This window comes from Haemaphysalis longicornis, unplaced genomic scaffold (assembly GCF_048455015.1).
Source record: "Haemaphysalis longicornis isolate Haplotype H1 unplaced genomic scaffold, Haemaphysalis longicornis Haplotype H1 scaffold_3, whole genome shotgun sequence".
Taxonomy (NCBI): Eukaryota; Metazoa; Arthropoda; class Arachnida; order Ixodida; family Ixodidae; genus Haemaphysalis; species Haemaphysalis longicornis.
Genome location: NW_027526335.1, coordinates 194807983 through 194819312, shown reverse-complemented (window position 1 = coordinate 194819312; position 11330 = coordinate 194807983). Strand labels below are relative to the sequence as shown.

Genomic DNA, 11330 nt, shown 5'->3' with positions numbered 1-11330 from the left:
TTAAAGATATAAGGCGCGTTCCTAACACTGATGTCAGCGTCGCGTCCGTGGCTCAATCGGTAGAGCGTCGCGCTGCGGCCGCTAAAGTCCTCGGATCGAAACCTGGCGCCGGATGCTGTTTTTTTTTTATATAGTGTAGTGGCCTGGCTGGCACGCCGAGAGAGGGTGTTGCGAGCTGGAGAGTAGTAAAGAGGCTTTAGGAGAGTAGGCGAGGGGGGAGAGGAGGCGCTATGCGAGCGCCCTCACGCGTCGGAAATCCGGCGCCGTTGCTAGGCACGGTAGCTAGCTCCGTTGCTAGGCTGCGGACGGAGGACGGCGGTGGAAGCAGGAGTAGGCCCGACTAAAAAGTGCTTCGCGCTTAAAAATATTTTCGGCAAGCCTGGGAACGTAGTAAGCCGAAAAAAAGATGTGTTCCTCATTTTAGAGAACGTGTGCAGTAGGAGCGCAGTCGGGGCATCCCTACCTCACACTGTGGCATTTTCCTGGCATTTCGGGCTTCTGTCCCTGTCGGGTTCCGGCGAAGGTGCGATGTCGCCCGCTAAGCGACTGCCAAAGGCCACCTTCGAGCTCACGTGGCGTTAGATGTAGCCAATGACGGGAAAAATACCGTTCGATATAAACGTACTAATTTCTATACTTTTACACGGAATTTTCGAAGGGATAATTTGTGTGTTCGATATAGACAATAATTCCATATACCCGTGTTCGATATACCCGTGTTCGACTGTATATCGAAATTACTATAAGTGTCTTCATAAGATTATTCTTGCCTGTCTAGCATTGGTCTGTCGCCGTCTTCGCAACGGCGACGATTTCATTCGGGCGTTCCTCTGAAAAACCTCTGAAGGTTTTCAAGGAACATCCTCTGAAGGGTGTGACAACACAAGAACTCACATTTGCCAACAACACTTCAGAAACGGTTCCTAAATGCACTGGAACCCCACCCAGAAGAGAACAATGATGCCTGCTAATTCAAATGTCAACTTTGCATCGACACAGAAGTTTTAAATCTGCAGTCAAGTAGACATATACAAAAGAGCTCCACTGTGTCCGAAGAACCCGGAATTTCCCACAAGCCGGCGCCGGGCGGGCATGCGCAGTATATGCGCAGTATATGCTCCACCCGCCACCGCCAGAAAAGATGTCGATGCGTGAAAGTCTGTTGGCGCCCCCTCGCGTCCCTGACGCCCTGGTCCTCGCTGCCTCCAGCTGGTACTTGTCGAGAAATGCGTAACGATGCGGCCCCGTGTGAAGTGGGCCTTTATTGCTCTGGCCGCTCGCCGAAACGCGGCGCGTCGCAGCTGATAAAACGTGCGCGTACAGGCATAGGTCGGCACGCTTATCTACGAGAGCACTCACACACACTCTCCTCAACGCTCACGAGTCAGTGGGGAGTGAGCCTCGCAATCGTTTTCGACTGGCGAGTGCGAGTGCCAGTGAGTGCGAGCCCCATTCACAGTAAGCCCCACTCACTACTCGCGCGTGCGCGCGCCACTCGCAGGGAGCCCCACTCACCACACGCGGGTGCAAATGCACCCACCATTGACGAGTCGCAAGCCTTATTGGCCACTCGCGAGTGCCGAGCCCCGATGACTACTCAAGAGTTTACTGGCGCGATTTCCGGGGCTTACCGCGGTGAGCTCCGCCATTGCGCTTGTACTCACAGTTGGCTATTCGTCGGAGGAGGAGATCGCTGTAATGGTTGTTAATGGCGAGATTGCTTTTAGCTTTGGAAATATGTCGTCACCGCACTCCCGGTTTAGGGCACCGTAGAATTAAACTCTGCGGGGGTGTGTTGATCAAGGAAATTGATTGGTATGGACATCTGACGCCGTAATGCACTGATATCATTCCGTTTTATGACTCATGGAGCGCCTGCTGGCACACTCCTGTGCGAGGGATGACGACGCGGGATGAGCGCGAGCGCGAGTAAGGGCGAGTGGTGACAGCGAGGAGTGAGCGTGAGTGAGTACGAGTGGTGAGAAACAGGGGTGAATGTGAGCGCGAGTGAGTGCGCGTGGCGACAGCGAGCGGTGAGTGTGCGCGCCAGTGAGTGAAAGTGGCCATGGTGAGTGGTGAGTGCGAGTGCGAGTTAGTGCGAGTGAGTGCGAGTGGTGAGGGCGACTGGTGAGCGGGAGGGTGAGTGATTTCGAGAGGGAAAATATATTTTTCTTGTGAATGTAAGTGAGTGGCGTCCTGTTTGGCCGAGGTATACGTACAGGTGCGCACACATTAATCCGGACCACGAGAGCCCGTGGCGAAGACCGTCGCTGCGCACTCTGGAGATAAGGCAGCATCTACATATGCGGCCGACCTGGCGCGCATTCGTGTCCTTGCTTATTTCCAGGCTTAATTTCTTTCCAATTCACCAGCCGCGCTAAGATTGTTCGCGCCGTACCACGGGGCGACGCGTTGGTAGCGTCCATTTCGCCACGAGGACCAGTCTACGTAGAGACCGACGAATCCATCCGCTCTGCGCGTATTTTCTTCTAGGTCTAACTAATCGTCCGTCAGAAAGGTTTCTTGGGGTTTCCCGACACAGTTGGGTATAAAACACCAAACTTCAAAAGGGTCATGTCGGGAAACGATAAGTCAGCAGGCAGGGTACACATGCGCGAAGTGCGGCGCAATGGACTCGCACGCAGGGTTTCAGATCTGTAATCAGAGGGCATGGTTTCGCAAAGAGGCATCACCCTGTGGCGCATTAGTGACCAATGGGGCTCGGCCGCTGAAAGCAAGAAAACGTGCTTGCACGCCAAGCAAGGACGCGCATTTGCAGCGGGTCGGCCTCAAAAATAGGCGCCGTGCCTCCAGAATGCGTTTGTGCCTTCAGAGTGCGTTCTGTACGCCCTTGGACAATAGAAATGCGGTCACAAATATATGAACCAGGACACACAAATATCGCAGTTTCTGTCCATGCTTGGTCATGGACGAGAGCGGTGCCGGTTCGTCATCTCTTCCCTGACCATTGCGCGGGAGCCGGAGGCTTTGAGCCGTCGTCATCAAGCGGCGCCTGACCACCTTCCCCTCTTGGATACCGCCCGGCGAGCTGCTTCCCTGGAAAAATACCAAGCGCGGAAAGCTGGAGTCGACACAGAGGATGAGCGAGCCGTTGGACTCGGAAAAGGCCTGAAGCTGAACAACAACAGTATACAAAGGAATAGTATAATACCTACAGCTAAATCGAAGGTTAAGCATGACAAACAAAGATTCAATCAAGCTAAGACAAGCTTTCACTTTGCATATCCAGGTTAACTGAGCTAAGCAGCAGAAACTTCATAACTATTCTACGCTCAATCAGAAGAGATAGGTTTGTGTGAGGCTGTATGTATTCAATGAAGTGTGTGATATGTCTGCTGACACGTTGTTCTCTTTACATTATTCGTTTATTTAAGAGTGCGTCAGGTATGAACGTGCACATGATTGCACTACCAGGTATTTTCTGTTAGGTGTAAAGTGTTTCACTGACTGCGTCTATTTTTGTTTTTACCGTTTCCTGCATTTATTGTTTTTTATTGTTCAAGCATTCACTGTTTTGTACTGTTGTTTATGTGTATTAGCAGAGAAGTTCCGAATTCAGCCACAGTTTGCGGGACATTTTAGATATAACACACGACTGCAAAAATTCTTTCAAAGTAGTTAAGCGATTTTAATTCGGTGTAGTATGAACAAAATTAAAATGAACGACGGGATCCTAATTTATTTAATGCCTCTAGAGCCACTGCAAACTAAGTGAGAATCAGAATCGGAATCAGAATCACAAAAAGAGCTTTTGTTCATTGATAATATATACATGAGTGGCAATATAACAGGAAGTCCCGGACCCATTGGCTCTAGGACCTCCTTCTGTATTTTCTATGAAGTAAATATAAATTATGTAGTAATACTCCCTTAAGTGTTAATTTATTGGCTTAAATCACTTCGGTGACATTGGACAGTGTGTGAACGTATCACTTTACTTCAAAAATAGGGTGTCAGCCACAAACCAGTATACAGTAAAGTTTATTTTTTATTGTCAGTACAAATGTGTCCTGAAGTCAATTTTTCGTGGACAAGGTTCCTGACAGCACCGGGAGATGTGTTGGTGCCAATATACGTCCTTTGCAGTTCTTTGCACGCACATGAGTCACGGTAGCGTAACCCTGACAACGACGTCGTCATGAAGCACGAGAGGGGACTTGCCGCCTACCACTACTGTGTCATAACTTCCGGCACGTCACATGTTAGCAATTTGCCGTTCACCTCATTGGGGCGAATGGAAATGGGAGTAGCGGCTATGTAGTTTTGGGGAGGGGAACGGACCTCCACTGGCTTGTATTTTCGCTCTTAAAATTTTAACAACCGCCCCTGTGTGCGCCCATCTTGATATGTTTTGTGTATATCTCTGCATTACACATAGAGCAGACGTAGTGCTCGACGAATACGTGAAAAAAAAAACGTTGCGGTGGTCTTTTTATCTGCTACGTTTCGGCATGTAAAACCGCAACATCTTCGCATTCAAAGCAGCAAAGTAAACTGTAGTGCCACAAGAAATGTTTCCTGAATTATCTTTAACTTCGTCACTGATCAAATTTGCTTGGTCCTTATATACACATAACAAAAGAATTTTTTGGAAGCAAACTTGGATGCTCTGTTCGGAGTCGCTACGCGTTGATTCAAATGAAATTGTTTCGCACGAACCAAACGTAAGGGCGCACTACCCTTACGGGCTATGATCAGGGAAATTTAACGTTACGACGACAGCACTGCAAAGATCATACAGCCAGCCCGCTGTAGTCTTTATCCGGTGCCGCCTCTCCCGGAGCATAAAAGCAACAGCAGCGCACCAGTAACATGACTGGCACGGCAGAAACGTGACACGCATGCATTCCAGCGAGATCAATCATTGCCGCATGTTCCCACCCCGTCAGCAGATCCTTCACTGCTAATTGGCTCTTCCCAACTATAGCACGGCCAGAATGTGGCGCGGACCCGTTCTCTACGTGGCGAGGAAAACGAGTGGTCTTTGGTAAGGCAGGCCAACCTCCACGGGAGAAACTCGAGATTGCGAAATTTCAGTGGCGGAAGCTAACGGCGATGCGTGCGTATCACTTGAGTCGACACTAACCCTCATGGTTCACAGAATGCAGAAGTCTCCGCTGGGGCATCGCTTCCGAGGTAGAAGGAAGGCAACTACGATGGTTCGACAGAAACTGCGAGTTCTGATTGCCTGATACCTCGTCCTGAACTTCCGTTAGGCGACGTCCGTCATCCGGCCGTGGAAACACTGTAAACTCATTTTAGCATAACTGCTTTAAAAATATCACTTTATCCCACGTATTTGTCTCCCCACTGCGATGTACATAGAACGCATCATGCCCGCTTTCACTGCAGTGTCGCGGAGTGGTTTACAGCAGCCCGAGGGACTATACTACTTTTGAACTTTTTCATGCGACTAAAGTACCGAAAGCATCCTCTCTTTACCACATACGGCTAGCATCATGGTACAAAAAAGAAGTCAGGCACAACATTTCGACACTGTCGGAAATAGCCCGCTTAAAAAAATTATGTACTTGCATACCCCCCGCGCTACGTACAAGATTTTTCCATTCCTACACCACGTGCAAACTAAGGACCACAAATCTTACAACACAATGTTCCCAGCGTCTTTAACTACCTATCTGAGAAAGGCGTAAATATCTTATCATTTAGTAGAATGGAACTATTTATTTTCTTTGACACCTTATGGTAAACATCGCGACCCAACTCTAATCTTACTCTTTCTTCGTTACTATGCCACCTTATTTTGGTGCACTGTAATTGCTTGTTCTTTGATGTATGTTTTGTGCATGTTCTGATGACCGAGTTTCATTTGCTAAGGTAAAGTGTTGTCACTTTAAAGTGTTCAGGAGTAATATCTCAACTATCTTAGTGACGTTTTGTATATGCCATTATACTCCTTGTTTATTACTGTATCTTCTTTTGGGTGACAATGATCTATTTGATCTATAACTACTATTTTTGATTACTATGATTACTTTGGATTAGTATGATAAGTGATGTAGCCAATTCCTTTTTCTTTGCCGATACTGAAGTAAAACCAACAAAAGCCCGGGAGCTAGTCTAGCTTGTTATCCTTTTTCTCTACTCAAGCTAGTGAATCTTTTTCTCCTGGTTTCCTCTGCTTTTTAAGTGAAAATAAAGTTGATATTACTATTAGTATTATTAATATTATTAATATTATTGTTGTTATGGCCGCATGATTGAGCCCGGTAAGTCCAAGTGTCTCCTCTCGTCCCTCGCTTTCTTCAAAACAGCCGAACTTTTTTCGATGTTCTACGTGTAAACGCCGCGTGCACAGAAAGTGCATTTATCTCCCACATGAGGGATTACAAACTTGGGTGTTCGGGGCGGAGTCGTTCATCTGTTGTCTCTGGTTGGCTGCGGCGTCGCCCGCTAGGCCTAGAGACCGCCGTGAGCAAACCAGCGAAGACAGTCAGCCAGCGTGCGTCCAGACCGATCGAGTGGCGTCCCCTGTCGGAGCAAACTTCGTCCCTTCGTCGGACCTATGCGCCGAGGTCGCTGCTGTAACAAATCTCCCGTCTGAAGCCTGCGCCAGATTCTCTTTTCTTGGCGATGTATAGTCAAGGAGCTCCGCAAGCAGAACCGGCTTGTGCGTCGGGACAACGTGGCTGGGATTGCCCAGCAGACTGCAATCGTCGCTTCCGTGCGTGCGGAGGTTCGCTGCCTGCGATGGGAGATCGCGTGTCCGCCGCCTTCCTCGTTTGCATCCCCGAAGCCTGGTAACATTGCCATGCTACCGGTGGCGTCACCACAGTCTGGCCTCACCATTAGGTCGTCGTTCGCCACAGCCGCCGCCGGTGCAGCTGGTGAAGGTGGCCCCCTCCTGTCCTCTACGAACACTTCGGCGTTCGTAGAATGCTTCAGCAGACAACCAGCTACGGCGTTGAGTGCTTTGGGATCCGCTTCGGACTGCCCTTTGCCTCCGCCTCTACGGTCCGACACTGCTACTAATGGCCCTCCGGCAACTTACAGAAGAAAAGAAGCCTTCCTTGCGTTGGCGCATCAGAAGCTTCTGAGTTGGTCGTGGTGCGCCGACCACCGAGCTCCAGGGCCATTTTTGTTGCGAAATTGTCGGCTAGCATGACATCCGGGCACCGATATAACCCTATGGTGTTCTAAAGGCAGCCGAGCTGAACTGTCCGACGCACTTCAGGCTGGTATTGATGCTGTCCACTCCTTCGGGTCAAGCGTAGGTCTCACACTATCTCCACAGAAATCTGAGTACCTCGTGGTCAACGACGAGCGTTTGCGGGCAAAAGCTAGCGACCAACGTTCCAAGTAGAACTCACGATTGATGCCACCCCTCTCCCACGTAAGGCCTGGCTGCGCGTGCTCGGCTTTGACCTGCAGGATGATGGAAGGCCTCACAGTGGCTCAATCGATGTAAGGTTCAAATTACCCAACTCATTCACATAATCAGCCGGCTGACCAGACGTCGCCAGGCCTACGAGATCCCGATATTACGAGGCTTGTGAAGTCTATATTATATACTCGCATTCTTTACGCCATGCCACACGTAAAATTAAGGTCATCGCAGTGATCCCAGCTTGAGCGGCTCCTCAGGCCTGCCACACGCCTGACTCTAGGGGTACCTAGATATACCCCCCTCGCTAAATTAGAGGCTTATCAGCCATTCGCGTCACTGTCAGATCAGGTTGATCTTCATTTGGCGGCACAACACACTCGTCTCCAGCTTACTTGGCATGGCCGTCTTCTGCTATCCTCACTTCATTACGAGTTACCGTCCTTGCCCGACATTACACCGACATACCCCCCTTGGTATCCCCTCCCTCACGTAAGAGTTTCTACGAATCCAACCAACGTATCCCCAACCTCACATCAAGGACGTCGTGGAGCTGGAATATGCAATCTTCGCGACCGCTACCTTGATCTAACAACAGTTACGTACACAGATGCCTCCTCCACCAACGACGCACGCGGGGTCACAGTAGTTGTTCGTCCTGCCCACCCGCCCTAGCAGAAAAGATACTCGGGCGTTCCTTACGTCCTGTCTCTCGAGCCTCAAGCAATCACTGACGACATCTTATCCTTAGACACTCCCGGTAACCACGTGATTCTCAGCGACAGTCAGGATGCTCTCCGTTATTTCAGGAGCAGTTGCTTCCCATCAATATGATGCGCGCACTTCGCTCTCATCTGGCCAAACACACTGGTACTAGCTACGTGCTGGACTGTGTTCCTGGTCACGCAGGTGTCCCGGGTAACGAGCTGGCGCATCAGCTCTCCCGTGCTCTGTCCCAACCGGTAGACACGGAGACGCCCTGGCGAACCCTTTGCCACCCGCCCACGCAGGCGCGACAAGCCCGTCTACATCGACGCCAGACTGTGCACGAGTTAGTCAGCAATAGGCAGACTCTACAGTCTTCCTCTCACCTGTACCACGGACAGATGCTTGTCTTATCCGGCAAGCGCAAACGGACAGCCTTTCAACCCCACACATACTACATTGATTAGAACGCCATCGCAGCCCTGCATGGTGCTCTAAGTGTTCTGGCATTCGCAACACGCCGCTTGTTCTTTGGGACTGTTCTACTTCGCAACCATCACTCTCCACTCATCTTAAATCCATTTCACCTCCTCCCTCTTTTCTCCAAGACTGGCTCGCGCCGCCGGAGGGACCAGACCGAGCGGCCTGGTGGCGAGCTCTGGTGGCTCACGTTCGTCAGGTCCTCCCGTCTGTTTAGATAATTATCTTCCCTCTCAGAACCCCGGACTTTCGGGGTCCTTTTTTGTGTGTGTGCCAATAAAGTTCACCACCAACAACAACTGTTGGCCCACTTGTCGACTGTGCAAGTCACGCCATTGTCGTGCAAACGCATTAAGACCAAGTACGATTCGTAATATTCTTTTGGGTAACTGTTGAAGAGTAGTGGTTTAAGCGCCTGGGCAACCCGTCTATGCTGCCAAAGGCCTGCCTCTTCAAGTCGTTCCAAAGGAAGTTCCACTCATGGTGGACAACTGTGAAATTACTGAGCATGACAAGTAAGAACGACACTCGACATCTACTATCAAAACAATCGAGGTCTACGTACTAAGACCCCCGAATTTCTTACAAAAGTGGCGTGCTCTAAATTTTCTGCTATTGTCATTAGTGAAACTTGGCTTTGCAATGATATATCGTCTTCCGAGTATTTTCGTCCGAGGTATGAAATTTTTATAAGCGGCAGAATGCTAACTGGGTCTAAGCAAAAGGGGGGTGGTGTTCTCATTGCCGATGATCTCTCAGTGCAATGTGTGCGGCGTGCCAGACCCAAAAGAATCAGTATGGCTTGAGGTAGAACTCAAGTGTGGCGAGAAGCTGCTCATTGGTGCACTCTATATATACCCGGATATCTTATCTTCTCAATATAATCGAAAATTCACATCTATCCGCAATGGTCTAATCAAACCATTTTTTGCTCTTCGTTCAATTATCAGCAGTCATCGGCACGAGTTTCCCGGTCTGCGTGGAGCAACCTGCGCCTGGCACGCCAAACGGAACGTGCCATCTCCTGCCTGAACAAACCCCTTGTTGCCCGGTGCCACTACTGTCACCTGTTCCCGTGACCCTTCATGCTGTTGGGAAGCCAACGCCATCGACATAGTCAAGCCATCCTGAACACTACAAATACCGCCAGCCATGCACCGCGCACCTCAGTGGGCGTGGGAACGGAGCGGCGGCCGCAATGGTTTCATCAAACCATTTTTTGCTCTTCGTTCAGGTTGGTCCCTCCTATGATTATAAGTCACAGAGAACTAGTAACTATTGTCTGCTTCTGTTCCGATGCCCAAGAGTGTTGCTTGTTACAATGACAGATTGTGTTCTTGTATTGAAAGCACTCCTTCTTTGCGGGGACATTGAACAAAACCCAGGCCCCAATCGCGAAGTGCTAGACGCCATCAAGAATCTAACGACGCACTTAGATGAGTGTCATGACAGCTTACAGAAAACTATTAACGAAGTTAAAGAAAACCAGTTACTAATTGACTCCAAAGTAACAGATCTAACCACTCGTCTAACTGTGCTCGAACAAAAAGGTAATTCCCTCGAGAGCTTTCCAGACGGTCCACGCACGCAAGACCTTTTAACAGCTGCAGTGCGAAATGAATGTGCCGCACTCAGCTCGCGTCTTGATGACTTCGAGGATCATTCCCGTCAGGACAACCTAGTTTTTTATGGTCTGTCGGATTCTGCCTCAGAAACCTGGGCTGAGTCTGAGCTGAAAGTTCGAGAACTCGTGTCTGCGCCGCTTAAATTGCAACTGTCTGATGAGGCTATCTCCCGCGCTCACAGGCTTCGAACGTTCGTACAGAACAATTGTAGACCCGTAATTGTTCGTTTCAGTTCTCTTGAAACAAGGAAGAGCGCCTTTTCAAAGAAATCTTTGCTTCGTAGCCCACCTGTGTCAATTAACGAAGACTTCTGCAAGGCCACTCGCAACATTCAGAAAAAGTTTCTAACCTTCGCAAGAACCACCGGACAGCCCTACTACCTCAAGTACAACAAGATTCTTATTAACAAAAAGCTTACGTTTATTGCCCTGTCACTGATCGCGTAAGTGAGGCTGGTCCAATCTACGATAACTCCGTGCACGTTTCCCAATTAAACACTACAGATACTTCATGGATGACCGCTGCTCTTTCTTCATCGTAGCTAGACAGGCCTTTTGAATATCGGGAATATTCTTTTTTGCTTTGTATTACTAGAAGCGTGAATAACAAGCGCGACCCTTTATCTGCTCTAATAGACACATGTGAGGCGGACGTCGCTGTCTTGACCGAAACTTGCCCATCCGCAAAAATAGAAGATCACGAGATATTTAACTCCAAAAAAAAACTTTGTATTCTACCGCTGCGACCGGGGTATGAGGCCCGGGGGTGGCGTACTGATTGCTGTTAAAAGACGGCCTTAGGTCATTCAGTGTGCCTGTTGTTTCGACGCTTGAGCTTGTTCGATTCGATGGTGGGTTATTTATCACAAAAAAAAAACAACATACAAAGGGTATATACAGGAGGAGGTCCCGAAGTCAATGACTGCAGGGGGACCTCCTAGTGTCCGTCAGTGTTCGTATAAACCACAAAGATGTTGTTGTTTGTGGATGCTATCGTCCCCCCAATCTTCTTACCACAGGATTTTCAAATGAATTACACGAGGTTCTAAATAAGTTGCACGTACGGTTTCCGGCTGCTCCTTTACTGCTTCTTGGTGACTTCAATTTCCCTAATGTGTCTTGGTCCCCTCCTTTTCCAACAATATCACCAGCCTC

General features: G+C 49.2%; 1 pseudogene; it reads left to right on the top strand.

Moving 5' to 3' along the window:
• The first annotated feature begins 9458 nt into the window (after positions 1-9458).
• On the top strand, positions 9459-10717 carry LOC144175622 (uncharacterized; annotated as a pseudogene).
• The last annotated feature ends 613 nt before the right edge of the window (positions 10718-11330 follow it).